The sequence below is a fragment of the Salmo trutta genome, chromosome 37 (genome assembly GCF_901001165.1).
Source record: "Salmo trutta chromosome 37, fSalTru1.1, whole genome shotgun sequence".
Classification (NCBI taxonomy): Eukaryota; Metazoa; Chordata; class Actinopteri; order Salmoniformes; family Salmonidae; genus Salmo; species Salmo trutta.
The window spans coordinates 29,997,727-30,014,673 of NC_042993.1; the positions used below are offsets into that span (position 1 = coordinate 29,997,727).

The 16,947-nt window shown below is 42.6% G+C and overlaps 1 protein-coding gene across 2 annotated transcripts in view; it reads right to left on the bottom strand.

The window, feature by feature from the left end:
* LOC115177307 (zinc finger protein 516) overlaps positions 1–15,742 on the bottom strand; it is a 56,782-nt gene extending 41,040 nt beyond the window's left edge. For both annotated transcript variants that reach the window (XM_029737957.1, XM_029737958.1), the window contains exon 1: positions 15,250–15,742. The gene's annotated coding sequence lies outside the window, so the exon portion shown is untranslated. The remainder of the gene's footprint in view (positions 1–15,249) is intronic.
* Between the last annotated feature and the right edge of the window lie 1,205 nt (positions 15,743–16,947).

Sequence of the window (16,947 nt, forward strand, 5' to 3'; positions counted from 1 at the left end):
AGTTTGCAATTTCCACTTAAAAAAATGTCAGACTCGGGGCCTCCTGAGTGGCGCAGCGGTCTGAGATGTCACTACAGACCTGGGTTCAATCCCAGGCTGTGTCACAACTGGCTGTGACCAGGAATCCCATAGGGAGGTGCACAATTGACCCAGTGTCATCCGGGCTAGGGGAGGGTTTGCCGGGCTGGCTTTACTTGGCTTATTGCACTCCTTGTTGCTAGAGCGCAGTATGCATGACTTGACCGTCGCCTCTCCCGAGCCCGTTGGGGAGTTGCAGCGATGAGACAAGATCGTAATTGGATATCATGAAATTGGGGAGAAAAGAAGTGTGTGTGTATATATATATTTTTTATATAATGTCAAACTTGATTTCCCCTAACAAAAAAATGTATCAACCCCTACAAAAATGTAAACTTATTATAATCCAAACAATAATTCACATTGTCTGTTGCTGCAGGATTATTCTTCTACTGTAAGAAACTGGTGAAATTAAGATTCTACATCTGTATGTCTGTGTATTTGTCTTATGTACACGTACACTACCGGTCAAAAGTTTTAGAACACCTACTCATTCAAAGGTTTTTCTTAATTTTTTACTATTTTTTATATTGTAGAATAATAGTGAAGACATCAAAACTATGAAATGACACATATGGAATCATGTAATAACCAAAAGTGTTAAACAAATCAAATATATTTTATATTTGAGATTCTTCAAATAGCCACCCTTTGCCTTGATGACAGCTTTGCACAATCTTGGCATTCTCTCAACCAGCTACACAAGGAATGCTTTTCCAACAGTCTTGAAGGAGTTCCCACATATGCTGAGCACTTGTTGGCTGCTTTTCCTTCACTCTGCGGTCCGACTGTCACGTTCATCGTTCAAGGAAGACCAAGGTGCCGCGTGTGTATCGTTCCACATTTTATTTAAACTGTGAAACTATGCAAGACATACAAATAAACTACTAAACAAAATAACAAACCGTGACGAAGCGGTGCAACATACACTACCTCAAAATAATCTCCCACAAACCCAGGTGGAAAAAACAACTAATAAATATGATCCCCAATTAGAGAAAACGATGACCAGCTGCCTCTAATTGGAGATCATCCCCAAAAAAACAACATAGAAAAACAGAAACTAGAACCACACAACATAGAAAATGTAAACTAGACAAAACCCCCTGACACACCCTGACCTACTCTACCATAGAAAATAAAAGTTTTCTATGGTCAGGACGGAGGCTCCGGGCCATGGATCATCACTGGAGGCTCCGGGCCATGGATTATCACTGGAGGCTTCGTGCCATGGATCATCACTACAGGCTCTAATGTTCAGTGTTTCTTGGCACAAGCAAGTCTCTTCTTCTTATTTGTGTCCTTTAGTAGTGGTTTCTTTGCAGCAATTCGACCGTGAAGGCCTGATTCACAGTCTCCTCTGAACAGTTGATGTTGAGATGTCTGTTACTTGAACTCTGTGAAGCATTTATTTGGCGTGCAATTTCTAAGGCGGGTAATTCGAATGAACTTATCCTCTGCAGCAGAGGTAACTCTGGATCTTCCATTCCTGTGGCGGTCCTCATGAGAGCCAGTTTCATCATAGCGCTTGATGTTTTTTGCGACTGCACTTGAAGAAACTTTCAAAGATCTTGAAATGTTCCGTATTGACTGACCTTCATGTCTTAAAGTAATGGACTGTTGTTTCTCTTTGCTTATTTGAGCTGTTCTTGTCATAATATGGACTTCATATTTTACCAAATAGGGCTATCTTCTGGCTATTTGAAAAATCTCAAATATAAAATATATTTAGATTTGCTGAACATTATTTGGTTACTACATGATTCCATATGTGTTATTTCATTGTGTTGATGTCTTCACTACTATTCTACAATGTAGAAAATCGTAAAAATAAAGAAAAACCCATGAATGAGTAGGTGTTCTAAAACTTTTCACTGGTAGTGTGTGCGTCTATAAGCACCGAGTGTGTATTCTGTGTAAATCAGCAGCATGGGACTGCACGGTGGAACACAGCACACAGAGCAGCTCTGTGCTACAGCACCCTGCACAGAGCAATACACTAGCCTACACAGAACTCGTGTCAGTGATGTCTGCACTGCACAGAATTAGGTGATTTAGACCAGAATAGACGAGCACCGAGGAGAGGAGAGGAGAGGAGAGGAGAGAATAACATATTGGCATAGCTGAAGACAGTTGAAGACATACAGTATAAGGTAGTGGTTGTACACTGACTGTAAATATCCACAGAGACAAAGAAGCACTGTAACAGCAGCACAACGGAACAGGCTGCAGACAATACAAGTGTTCACATCACAATTGTCCGCTAGCACTATCTGGGCCAATGACACCTGCCTGCAGCTCCCTGTAAACTGACTCCCTTTCTGCCTTAATAGCGAGGGTCGTGTTCATTAGGCACCAAACAGGAGAAGGCAGACTGAACCAGGGAGGGACTACCTCGACTTGTCCAATAAGAAACAGACATTTTTGTTTTCTGTTACTGAATGTTTTAAAACATTTTATGCTTCATGCTCAAATGAACACGGCCCTCCTGTAGCTTCCCTCGATTATGGCGGTGAACAGATTTCTCCACCCACAGCCATGGGGCATGAATTGGGTGATTTTGTGGTAGTCGGCAAGGTATAATCTGATGAGATTAGTTTGCTCTTTAAATAGAGTTCTGTGGCCAGGGATTAGATTATCACAGCCAGGAGCCTCAAGAGCAAAGAGCCTCTGTCTCGTTGACTTTGTTATGGGAATACCATGACAACAATAATTCCGAGCAAGATAGTGGCATTAGAGAGAGTCTGTGTGTGTGTGTGTGTGTGTGTGTGTGTGTGTGTGTGTGTGTGTGTGTGTGTGTGTGTGTGTATGTGTGTGCGTGTGCACGTGTGTTTGTGTCACCTCGAATCAATAATATTCTGACAACGAGCTCTGAATCTCCGAGGTCTATTAGATTACCATTCATGTGTGGGCTCAGCAAAAACAAGTGGAGCTTTTTGCATGGCGACGTTTTCCTATGGTGACACAGGTCCAACTTGAAGCAATGCTGGAGACCAAACAACTGCATTTCCACAATTGTCATGGAAATATTTGTCGTACCTGTCTATTTACCACCACAAACCGATGCCGGCACTAAGACCGCACTCAACGAGCTGTATAGGGCAATAAGCAAACAAGAAAATGCTCACCAAGAGGCGGTGCTCCTAGTGGCCGGTGACTTTAATGCAGGAAAACTGAAATCCATTTTACCTCATTTTTACCAGCACGTGACCTGTCCAACTGGAGGCGAGAAAAACTCTAGATCACCTTCACTGTACACACAAAGATGCATACAAGCTCTCCCTCGCCCTCCTTTTGGCAAATCTGATCATAACTATCCTCCTGATACCTGCTTACAAGCAAAAGCTGAAACAAGAAGTACAAGTGACACACTCAATACGGAAGTGGTCTGATGAAGCGGCCACTAAGCTACAAGACTGTTTCGCTAGCACAGACTGGAATATGTTCTGGGATTCATCCGGTGGCATTGAGGAGTTTACCACATCAGCTGCCGCTATCAATGAGCGGGACACTAATCCAGGCTCTTATAAGAAATCCCGCTACGCCCTCCGACAAACCATCAAAAGGGCAAAGTGTCAATACAGGGCCAAGATCGAGTCATACTACACCGACTCTGACGCTCGTCGGATGTGGCAGGGTTTGCAAACTATTCTTATCATTAAGTTTGCAGAAGACACGGCGGAGGTAGGCCTGATCACCAACGACGAGGAGACAGCCTACAGGGAGGATGTCAGAGACCTGGCAGTGTGGTGCCAGGACAACAACCTCTCTCTCAACGTCAGTAAGACAAAGGAGCTGATCGTGGACTACAGGAATCGGAGGGCCGAACACACCCCCATCCACATCGATGGGGATTTTGTGGAACAGGTCGAGAGCTTCAATTTCTTCTGTGTCCGCATTACTAAGGAACTATCATGGTCCACAGACATCAACACAGTCGTGAAGAGGGCAAGACAAAGACTCTTCCCCCTCAGGAGGCTGAAAAGATTCAGCATGGGCCTTCAGATCCTCAAAAAGTTCTACAGCTGTACCATTGAGAGCATCTTGACTGGCTGCATCGCCGTTTGGTATGGCAACTGTTTGGCATCTGACTGCAAGGTGCTGCAGAAGGTAGTGCGTACGGCCCAGTACATCACTGGGGCCAAGCTTCCTGCCATCCAGGACCTCTATACCAGGCGGTGTCAGAGGAAGGCCCTAAAAATTGTCAAAGAATCCAGCCACCCAAGTCATCGACTGTTCTCTCTGCTACCGCACGGCAAGTGGTTACGATGCACCAAGTCTGGAACCAACAGGACCCTGAAGAGCATCTACACCCAAGATATAAGACTGCTAAATAGTTGATTAAATAGTTAACCAAAAAACTACCCAGAATATTTGCAGTGTCCCTATTTTCACTAATCTCTTTTGACTCATCAAATACGCTGCTGTTACTGTATATTATCTATCCCAATGCCTAGTAACTTTATCCCTACCTATATGTATTTATCTACCTCAATTACCTCGTACCCCCACACATCGGCTCGGTACTGGTAACCAGTGTATATATCCAAGTTATCGTTATTCATTGTGTATTTATTCCTTGTGTTGTTATACTTCTATTTATACCTCATTTATTATTTTTCTATAAAAAAAAATATATATATATATATAATTTGTTTCGTTTTTTTTGCATTCTTGGGAATGGCCGTAGGTAAGCATTTCACTGTTAGTCTACACCTGCCGTTTACAAAGTATGTGACAAATAAAATGTTATTTGAAGTTAGTTCAGTCACAGTGCATCACAGAAACAAAACAAGAACCCGGCAAAGTGTTTATTGTGATTCCTAAAGCGTTATAACCCAGTAGAGCTAAGAGAAGCTAGGCTAGATGTCTCCAGCGCCCTGTTCGAATACTTTTAAAAAAGATACCCTTTCTCACTTTCTCCCATATATTAGCCGTATGTGCAGGATAAATACACATGGTATACAACGTCCAACGAAATGCTTACTGGCAGGTTCCTTTTCGACCCTGGAAAATGTAAAGTGTTTATTTAAATGGAAATACATGGAAATACATGGAAATTGAAAGTGGTGTAAGAGGGCATGGTAGTCAGTTCATCATGATGACATCTGACTTCCTTTCTCTCAGTAGAGCGTAAACAGAGAAGTCTAGTGAATGAGTGTGTTAGATAGCAGCTTCAGATAATCTGAGTCTGGGCCTGGCTACTGGGGGGCCCCTCCCTCCCTCCCTCCCTCCCACACACACACACACACACACACACACACACACACACACACACACAAACACACACACACACACACATCTGGATATAATGTGGGAACAGGACACCGAGGTCAGCGGGGTAGGGGAGCGTACGGGGGAGTGCAAGGAGATCTAGGTCTTTAAAAACACCAAGGACCAATGAGGAGGGGCGAGTGGGGGGTTGGGGGTCATTGCTAAGAGCTCCCTGACTTTGGTTTCCCCTCTCTGAACTGCTACTACACCACCAAGCTACACCCAGGGCGAGAGGTACAGAGGCAGCAGCTGAGAAACATGCATCCCCAGTGGATAACACTGGCCGCTGGCGGCAGTAGCCCATGGAAGGCAGAAGGTAGAAAACAGAATCTGGACTAGAGGAAGGTGGAAAACATAGAGGGTCGGTTTCCCAGACTCAGATTAAGCCTAGTTTGGGACAATAGCGCAGCCTTTCAGCAATGAGAGAGAGAGAGAAAGGGAGGGACAGGGACAGAGACAAAGAGAGAGGATGGGGGGGTGGAAGAGAACAGCCACTCAGGAAGCAGCGATCTTTCATTTTGTTTCATTGCCTTGGCTGATGTAGTGGAGAGAGGCCAGCAAAGTCAGTGGATCATGTGGTAGCTACCTCTGTCCAGCTTTACATTCAGCTCCACACATGGCTATGGGGCAAGTTCATTAGCCCCTGGCAGTCATCATCCTCACCCACCTCCTCAGTGACCTCAAAACCAGTCTGCCCCTGTCTATCTTCTCCACAGCTCGCTCTCTCTCTGAATTTCAATTTAAGGGGCTTTATTGGCATGGGAAAAATATGTTTACATTGCCAAAACAAGTGAAATAGATAATAAACAAAAATGAAATAAACAATAAAAGTGTCATATTATGTCTATATATAGTGCTGTAACGATGTACAAATAGTTAAAGTACAAAAGGTAAAATAAATAAGCATAAATGTGGATTCTCTCTCTCTCTCTCACTCCCTCCTTCTCCATTTCTCTGCCTCCATCTCTCTCCCTCATTCTGAGAATGGCAGACACAGCTGCCGACAGAGACGGAGAAATCAAATAACCATCCTAGACTATCTCTCCCTCCGTCTGGCTTTTCCACATGAGTAGCTTTGTGAGAGAGATGCTTACTAAGAGAGAACACATCCACAACGAACATTTCAGGTTTTTTTTGGGGGGGGGGGATACTATAATGTGCATGAAAGCAACATTGTTTATCACTTTATTACAGAAAAAGTAAAAGCAGAACTACTGTTCTGTACTACTGTACTACTTGGACACACACTTGCGTACGTAGACACACACTCACACACAGAAAGACACTTCTAGTGAAGCAATGTGTTTAAACACAGCTGGGCCTGGCTACTGGGGGACCCCTCCCTCACACACACACACACAAACACACACGCAAGCACGAACGCACACACACACACACACACACACACACACACACACACACACACACACACACACACACACACACACACACACACACACACACACACACACACACACACAACCCAATACACACCCGTACAAATAGAAACAGAAATATCGCCCTCCGTCATGGCAAGGTTAGGTTGACATCAGTGGCTAACGATCAGTTCCTCTGTGGTGAATGATCAGCTGTAGCCCAGAGGCATTTCCAGCTTGTTTCCCTAAGTCATTCAGACGTCGAACATCACCAGGCTTCAAAGAGCACAATAACTAGGCCTACATCCATCCTGTTCCACTCTCAAAGCACATATCTACCCAGTGTCTCCGTCTAGAAACGACATCATCCTCATAGAACTCAAGTTAAGTGGAAAGCAGAGCCATAACTCTGTTCTATTTCCAGTTATTTGTCATCCACAAATATTAGGGATGGCAAAGCAGATCCTTTGTTTTAGGTAAACAATATATGTTTTGGCTCACGACGGGTGTGGAAATATACGCCCCTTTCTTTCCAATGAGGTATTTTCTTGACAATATGTCTGTCTATTTTACGGGATCCCTTTTGGCTCATGAGCAACCCAGAGGCAAAAGTTCTGTATAGCCACTTTAAATATGCTTCAATGAGTCTGCTGGGCTGTTTGTATGTGTGACTGTGACTGTTGGGTGTGGTCTTTGTGTGAGCCTGTCCAGGCTACGATGCCGTGCTAATCTAATCTAATAAGAGCATTCACTAACCACCATGAAGCAGCCTCACTCACAGCAGAACCACATCTCCTGCTGTTCATTTCATGGACCGGCAAAAATAACATGCCAGCTAGTTGTCCCACTGTACATAAATCTCAGCTAAATGACGTGTTATCCGACTGGGATTCAAAGGGAAATCGAAGCACCACTTTCGTGGCAGAAAAACAGTAGCATGTATTTTTAAACCAGCGTTGTTTTTAAAAATGTGGTCACCTCTCGAGATTTGAATGAGATATAGGCTAAAGCCATCGTTGCCCCAACCCCCCACCCCACTTTGTTGACCTTTAGAACACAGAGTTTGGATTAAGTTCGTAGTGTCGTCATCTCTCCACCCCTTCACCCCTCTATCCCTCCACCTCTCTACCCCTATACCCCTCCACTCCTCCCACCCTCTCCTCTCTTCAGACCTTACGGTTGGGTGTTTAGAGCTGGCTGGGGCTTAGTGACTCGCGGTGGCTCATCAAATATGAACAAGGTCGTGAGGAAGGCCACAGCCTCCGTCACACAGCAGAGACAGACACAGAGTCAGGCCACTACTAGCGTTAGGTAGAGATGGGCACGGTTATTTGAATATCCGAACGGACGTTAGTGTTTGAATACTTGCGAAACCTACAGAGATTTCACACGTTTGTTGTTATTGTTGGCAAATCAAAGTGGTACCGTCAGTGGCTAAATGTGTAGCAACCAACGTGAGAGATCTCTAATCAATGCAAAAATGGAATTAAAATGACAGAATTAAATGAGTTAAATGAGGAGTAGGCTACAACGAGCAACCATCAGGTAGGCTGCTGTTCCATCTGAATGGAGTTGTTGTGGACAAGGAAGGGGAAGTACAACAGAAAAGCTTCGATTAGCCTAGGTAGCTAGCTTAGCTAGCTTCTTTACATCGATTCGATGCAGTCAAGACAGTCACTACCAGATGGGATGATAGGTTATCTATATTTTTATCTGTATCTGTATAGAGAGATACCAAAGGCTAAAACAAATATATCAAGGACATATTACCTGTTAACGTAGACAAAACAGGAGCAATGACCTCCTTCATATCCCACTTAATATTGATTTAATGATTATCATTTGATCGACTGGGACTTTTTACCAAAAGGTTTTCTTTGTTTATGGAAAAGTCATGTTCAAAAGCTAAAGGCCTAATTCAATCAATTTCATTTGATGACCTTCGTAATTTGAATAAAAACGGCAATGGACGAAGGTAACTGATCAAAGACAAAATCCGATTCTATTAGCGAGCGTTTCATCACAGTCATTTTTACTGTATCATGTTGGTCTTATTCAACACAATGTCTGCTTATAATGTCATTACTCTATTGAGCAGTGGGTCTATAAAAAAAGGATCAATAATACCAGTGAGCTAGTTGCTAGTGACATCTGGGCTGGACAATGAGCTCGCCCCAGCGCGCGCACACACACACACACACACACACACACACACACACAGAGTCTCTTTCCAATCCCTGATTGCATCCACGTGGCTCAGGGCTACTTCTCCCTAATCGTATTTCTCTTCTTTAATCCCTTAGCAAGAGCAACAATGCCACCATTGGTTCACAGAGCAGGCAAAAATCTATTAGATATATGTTCATTTACTACAGCATACCACAACCAACGGGGATTCAAATAATTACTGGGAGTATTAATCAAAGTAGTGTTTTATGAATGTATTTGTGATCTGATCTGCTGTGGGGGTAAGATATTGACTCGCCAGGAGTGGGGCAGATGCATAATCAACATGGTGTTGTCCAATCATTCTCTCTCGCTCTCTCATGTGAGATGAATGGCCAATAATAGGCATGATGTGTTAATTGGAAGGGAAGCATTTATGTGTATGAAGAATCTATACACACACTAGGCAGTCGCGAAATCACCCAATCAAATGTCCCGTTGAAACTCCTCATTCAATCTCAGATTCAGCAGTCCAAAATCAGTCTCACTAGAACACTCCCTGAAACACAACGGTAACACTTTTTGATAATGCTTCTAACAAATAATGAAATTGTTATTTTTCATGATTATTCATGAATGTGTGTTATCAACTGTAACCAATACACCATATTACATGTTCCCCCATCACAATAGCACAGCCTCTTGACTAGCTAAGCATGCGGTCTCAAATGTGCCATGTTAAATCCCTCGGCCACAGCCTCCCCCCCGAACTCATTCCAACCCCTCTCCTCTCCTCTAACCCCTAATCCCACGATGACTAAATCATTTTCTTCGGGTCTAATTTGGCCAGATATCTTGCTAGATAGCTTACTATCAAGCCCATGCTTATGTAGCATGGCATTTTATTGATCCAGCCATGGGGTTGCAGGTGTGACCCAAATATGGGGATTACACGCCCACCTGTTACCCTTTGCTCAGAATTAGGAGAAAACACGTGTGTCTGTGTCTGTGTGTGTGTGTGTGTGTGAGTTCTTGTGTGGAGTGATGATGAGAGAAGATACAGCAGTGCCTTAAAGGTACTGCAGTCAGTCTTCTGCCAAACACATTCCTTTTGATTATACTGAGGACATAAGCAATGAGTTTCCTATGGAGGGGCTCATTTATAATTTAATCCAGGAGCCACAGTCTTTCTGAGCTGGCAGAGAGAGACTGCCCTTTCACAGGAGGAGTCCCACTGTGCAGCTGAAATCAATGCCATGGCCACAAACTAACACAGCCAGGTACCCCTACCTATCAGTCTGCCGATAAACCAATTATGGGATTGTCTGTAGACAGCCACCAGGTACAGATTCCATTACAGTAAATTAATTTAATAATAACAAATAGCTGTTTTAGCTGTTTTACCCAAACCAAGTAAGCCACAACAAAATGAGTCAACCCTGTGTATGGATAAAAGACTATAGAAAGTACTTTCTACTCTGGATACAGGTTATGCAACAACATTACGTATCTTATATCTCCTAGAATGTAGTAGAGGTGTGGTGTGTTTACCACATCAGCCTAGCCCATAAAGGTGTTGCCATGGTAGACAAAAATGGAGGAAACAAAAGACTGGCAACTGTTGTGTGTTGCACCTCAGGTTATCCGGACAAAGGGACGGGATACACAGGAAATGAAGATGCATAACCAAATGGGGTTCTATGGATCTTCCATAATGTGATGATATAAAATATAGTAAGATGTGTATGACTCGTGTGTGTGTGTGTGTGTGTGTGTGTGTGTGTGTGTGTGTGTGTGTGTGTGTTGTCCAAAAAGCCCAATAGAGTAATCAGTAATGAAAACAGCAGAGGGAGTTACTGGTGCCATTCTGCTAGGGCCTGGTGCCATTCAGCCAGGGCCTGCTGCTGTGGAATGTGAGGCACCATTCACATGGGTTAAAAATGCATTGCAGCCACCACAAAGGCCTGCCTTGTCCTCATTGTTTCACATAGGCCGATAAAACACATTCGGCTCAAAAAATGAAATCGCTAATTTGACTCCTACAGATAGAGAACGGGAGGGGGAACTATGACAAAACGTCTTTGAAAGACATTTCATGGTACAGTGTGTAAAGTTTAAGTGTGATAGGCCAAGAGAAGGAAAGTAAAGTAAGCACACAGTCTACTTATGAAAGACTAACGTTTCAATTTATTCATCATTCATTTGGAGTCAAGATTTTTTTTTTTAAAGTATGATATTTAACCACCAGGCAGGTAGCCTGGTGGTTAAAAGCGTTGGGCCAGTAACTCCCTGAGCCAGCAAGTTGGACAAATCTGCCATTCTGCAAGACAATATCAACTGTTCCCTGGATGCCCATGGCGTGGATGTTTTTAAGGCATCCCCCCCGCACATCTCTGATTCAGAGGGTTTGGGTTAAATGCGGAAGACACATTTCGGTTGAACGCATTCAGTTGAGCAACTGACTAGGCATCCCTCTTTCCCAATCAAATACAATCTCTGTTGGGTCATGTATGAGCTACTGTGTGACTTCATTGCACCAGGCTTTTCCACCAGTGGCTTTCTTCTGTGAAGCTGTGCATTTATGGAGCCCCAGCGGGATCAGCTATGGATCATGGTACAGTATGTTGCTACAAAGTTGATCCTTATATAAATAGATATTTAATCAAGATTGAGAAAGCATGTTCAACACGGCCACCATGTTTCTATTTTCATAACTTTAAACTTATATTTGTGAGATTTGGAGATGCCACATGCACATGCATGTGATCACAAGTCTCTGAGCATGTATATACAGTACCAGTCAGAAGTTTGGACACACCTACTCATTCAAGGGTTTTTCTTTATTTTTTACTATTTTCTACATTGCAGAATAATAGTGAAGACATCAAAACTATGAAATAACACATATGGAATCATATAGTAACCATAAAAGTGTGTGTGCACATAAAAGTTGTGCACATAAAAATAACTTTTGCAGTTAAATTCCCATGTACCTAATAAAAAATACAAATTAAATGGGTTTCCATCGCATTTTCAACTACTGATAGTTTTGTGACATTTTTTGGTTGCTTTATTTAGCTAATGTTCCCACTCCGGTATGGGCACACTCACATGCACTCTGGCCAACATCTTGTGAGTAGGGGCGGCAGGTAGCCTACTGGTTAGAGGGGCGGCATGGAGCCTAGTGGTTAGAGGGGCGGCAGGTAGCCTAATGGTTAAAGCGTTGGAATAGAAACCGAACGGTTGCAAGATCAAACCCCAAGCTGACGAGGTAAAAATCTGTCATTCTGCCCCTGAACAAGTTAACCCACTGTTCCTAGTCCGTCATTGAAAATAAGAATTCGTTCTTAACTGAACTCCCTACTTAAATAAATAAATAACGCCTACAGTGCAGGTATAGTCCACATGATGAGAATACTGTGGACAAAAGAGTGAGTTTAACTTCATTGGGATAGGGGGCAGCATTGGGAAGTTTGGATGAAAAGCGTGCCCAGAGTAATCTGCCTGTTACTCAGGCCCAGAAGCTAGGATATGCATATAATTGGTAGATTTGGATAGAAAACCCTCTAAAGTTTCCAAAACTGTTATAATAATGTCTGTGAGTATAAGAGAACTCATATGGCAGGTGAAAACCTGAGAAAAATCCAACCAGGAAGTGGGAATTCTAAAGTTTGTAGTTTTTTAAGTGAATGCCTATCCAGTATCCAGTGTCTGTGGGGTCAGATTGCACTTCCTAAGGCTTCCAGTAGATGTCAACAGTCTTTAGAAGTTGTTTCAGGCTTCTATTGTGAAAGGGGAGGGAATAAGACCACTCAGAGCAAGTTGCTCAGCTGAAAGCCATGAGTTGTTTATTGCGCGTGAGCGCGCCGTTCGTTCTCTTTCCTTTCTAATGAAAACAGTATTATCCGGTTGAAATATTATTGAATATTTATGATAAAAAGATCCTATGGATTGATTATAAACATCGTTTGACATGTTTCTACGAACTTTAATGGAACTTTTTTGACTTTTCGTCTGGATGTTGTGAGCGCACTTTGTGCCTTTGGATTACTGAACTAAACGCGTGAAAAAAACAGAGGTATTTGGACATAAAGAGGGACTTTATTGAACAAAATAAACATCTATTGTGTAACATGGAGTCCTGGGAGTGCAACCAGATGAAGATCATCAAAGGTAAGTGATTCATTTAATCGCTATTTCTGACTTTTATTTGTCACGGATGAGTTTGTGTATCTCAAAAAAAAACTATTTTCATCAGTGGACTTTTGAAAGGTGAATACAATTTTCTTATACGTCTGAAACCTGACGCTGCCAGAGACGACGACAACTGCATCCTGTAGAACACGTGGGAAGGCTAAGGACACTGTCCCCAACGCTGCATTCTGCACTGTTATTAGTCTGCTTTGTATCAAACATGTCAAGTTATTTTCCACCTTTCAAGATTCGTCTTGTTGTAGGACTAACTACATCATACAATTTTTTTCAGCATGCAGGGTCATTCAAAACAGACAAGTACACCGCTATACTGATACATTGTTGCAATGTCCTCGAAACAAAACAGCCATGTTTTGATGTTATGCCATTCTTCAAATCAGGGCACAAGCAAATAAAACGAAATAGTAGCCTAATTTAATGCCCGCTCCCATTCCTCATCAAGTAACACCATATTCACACGGAGTCAAATAAGTTTGTCTGAGGCTATAATACCATTCCGACCTGCAACCAGGAACAATAATCTGTATTTAACGACTTCCTTTCCCAGTAAGACAGTAGACAACCGTTTTAACCTTAGGAGAGGTATGGTTATGCAATGAGGGAATTACTCCAGATAGGCCTAGGGTACTTGGGGCACTATATTTTGAGAGTGCCGGTTCCACTCATCTTCTGATTCTATGAATTACTATTTACATTGCGTGACACGTTTCTGGCTTATTTTACTCGCGCTGTTCTCGTTGCCGTAGGACTGTACAGGTTCAATGCTCTCTCTCCCTGTCTGTTTGTCTGTCTCCCTCTGTCACCGGCTCTCTTCCTCTCTCGTGTCACTTGCGCTAAGAATGTAGCGCACCCGCGTGACGTCCCTGCAACTAGAAAGGAGGACAGGCAGCTCGAGGGTGGGAAAAAAAAGAAAACAGAAAAGTTGTATCAACGTTATGCATCGCATACTAACCTACAGCTGGCTTAAATGGCTTACAACTCCATGTTTCATTGTTAGCCTATACGGCAATAGATTTGGGTATTGTGCCCATAGCCTTTACCGAATGTTAATCTGTGTAGTCTGCTAGTAAATAAAACCAGTCAAATAAGTAAATACATGTTAAAAAAATATTTATACAAAAAAATAGGAGGTTTGAATAGGCTAAGCGTATTCTAATTGTTTCTGCCAGACATCTGTGCGCAGACGTGTGATTTGCTCCCTCGCCCTACGTGGACACTACTTTGTGATTAAGTCACAGCCCTCCTGCTTTCTTCCTTCCACAATGTCACACACATCTCCATGTCTAGGAGAACGGGAGAATAATTGTTTGTTTAGGCTTCCCCATATAGAGCATAGGACCTCCGTCTACAACGGTGTATTGACGTTAATAAAGGACAATAAGACATGTAGTTCAAAAGTTGTGCTCTATCTGATTCCGACACCCCCACCCAGCCCGCATCTTTCGACTCCACATCCCCGCCACATGTTTTGCATCCCCCCACCATAGACTCGAATTTGTAATGAGCTCCAACTAATTTTGATGGTAGCCTATTTAACATGTTGGGGACTTTTGAGTCGGCGGCCTCAAAATCAGTTATTATGAACGCATGAAATGTGTCATGTTCCTCTAACTAAATGACAGCTATGGCATGTCCATTAGGCCTATATGTAGGACATTCGACTTCCTAATATGGATGTGCTTTCCACTGTCTCTGCCTGTTAAACAAACAACAAAGTCTATTAAATAACCATTTCATAATTGACTATGATTTCTAAAAACAACAATCGTGAATCTAGTCAACCATGCACTTCCAATAACGTTCCTCCAATCGGAGTAATCCCTTGGGTTTTGATGTTGCATGATTACACAGCAACCTTTTCAACTTCACATTTCAGGAATATGACAAAGCAAAGGTAGCCTATATTAATTAGGGCAGCTCTATCCAACCCATATGATATAAACCACGTACGAATGTTGTTATTGATACAGATACAGACTATTGATAATGGAACGTTTGTTTTGTTTGTTTGATATAGTCTCGAGTAGGTTAATAGGTTCGTATTTGCTCCAACTCCTACTCTTCGACTCGGCTGCCATTCAGAACCCTCACCAAACACACGGAAGCGAAACATCAATATAATCTAATATAGTTTACGTACCTGTGTGCAAGTGTGTGATCAAAACATATCCTGGAAGCACTCCCGAAGAATAGGCGAACGCAAAGGTGAAAGCATGCGCTGTATGTTGAAGTGCATATGATTGAGTGAGTCGAGACCACTGTGACACAGGGATAGTCATCGGTCTCCCAAGTAGTCAATGCACTAAGAGTTTGATTCCTCTCGAGCAATGACGATAAGCAAAGCCTCCAATTGCTTCTTTAACTCCTAAGTAGAGTCTATTTCCTGGACTGTGTTACATTAGGAGCAAAACCAAGACGTTTGCGCCTCGATCGTTTCATGGATACACCTTTCGGTGCCTGTGGATGGTCTCTCCCGCATTAAATGAACTATTTACTATTGTCTCCATCAGCACAAAGTTCTTGATACTATACTAAATAAAATATTCGTTTGACATACACGACGACATGACATGTAGGCCCAACACTTGTATATTCGCCAACATATTGAGTATCAATGAGTTATCATATGGATTCAATTCAGACAGGTTCTCAAACCTGTTTACGCACGTCACAGACAGAAGCCGTTTGGTATGCATGCAGTTACAGACAGGAATCAGATCAATCCTAAACAAATAGCCTAGATGAACTAGCTTAACTTCTAATTGGCCGAGGTAATTATTAGTAATATACTGTAGCGACCCACGTTATATGAGCCAGGTTACAATTCCCACCGGGTTAACATATTGGCAAGATGCGTAGGGTGTATGCCTTTCACAGAGACCCGGGTTCGCTTCCCATGCCCTACGTTAGCTATATCAGTGTCAGAAGCGGGACGGGGGCCGTGGGGCCATCGGATTGCACCGTGAGGCTGAAGTTAGTCGAAGTACGGGGACGTAGCTTCCTTTTCGGATGGGGCAGTGTAGCCCTCGTTTAATGAGCCACATTAAAATTCCACAAAGTGCGTTTACTCTATTGGTGCGATGCATACGATGTTTTCCTTTCTAGAGATCCAGTTAGCTTCTCGTTCCATCTGTTCGCTACAACACCATGGCATAAAAAAAACATTAGTTAAACATGTATTAGCTATATTAAAATCTTTACGAAGGTGTAATTACATTTTTATTCTGTAATGATTGCTGAAAGCAAAGTGTATTCATTTGTTAGTTGCATTAATACAGGATATGTTTGTAACCTACTCTATTGTTTTTGATACAGTGGAATTCACTTGTGGTGTTAAAGGTAAAATAGTAATATGTTGTTTCAGTGAAAAAAAATATCTGCGTGGTAGGTTGGCCTATTTTTGTAGACTCACTAGCATAGGAAGGCTGTATAAGCACACCGATTTGAAAGATACATTTAGTGTTATGTCTTGATCCGCCTAAATTGACTTTAGACTATGGCAGGTTGAATTTAAACTAAGAGGCCTAGATAATATAAGACTACTTTTAAATTGTGCCACTTTGAGTTCAATTTATATTGTGGGTAGATTCATATCTGCATTGCAGTGAGTAAGCCCTGGATAAGGGTGTTTGCTTTGCATGCATAGGGAAGAAAGAAGCCTTTAAGCCACTGAGACTTCTTATCAACCACAAGCCTTGAATGGGTACCCACTGCCACACCACACTCCAGCTCACAATGGCTTCCCTGAGCATGCACATATACAGTGCCTTCGGAAAGTATTCAGACACCTTGACTTTTCCCACATTTTGTTAGGTTACAGCCTTATTCTAAAATTGAT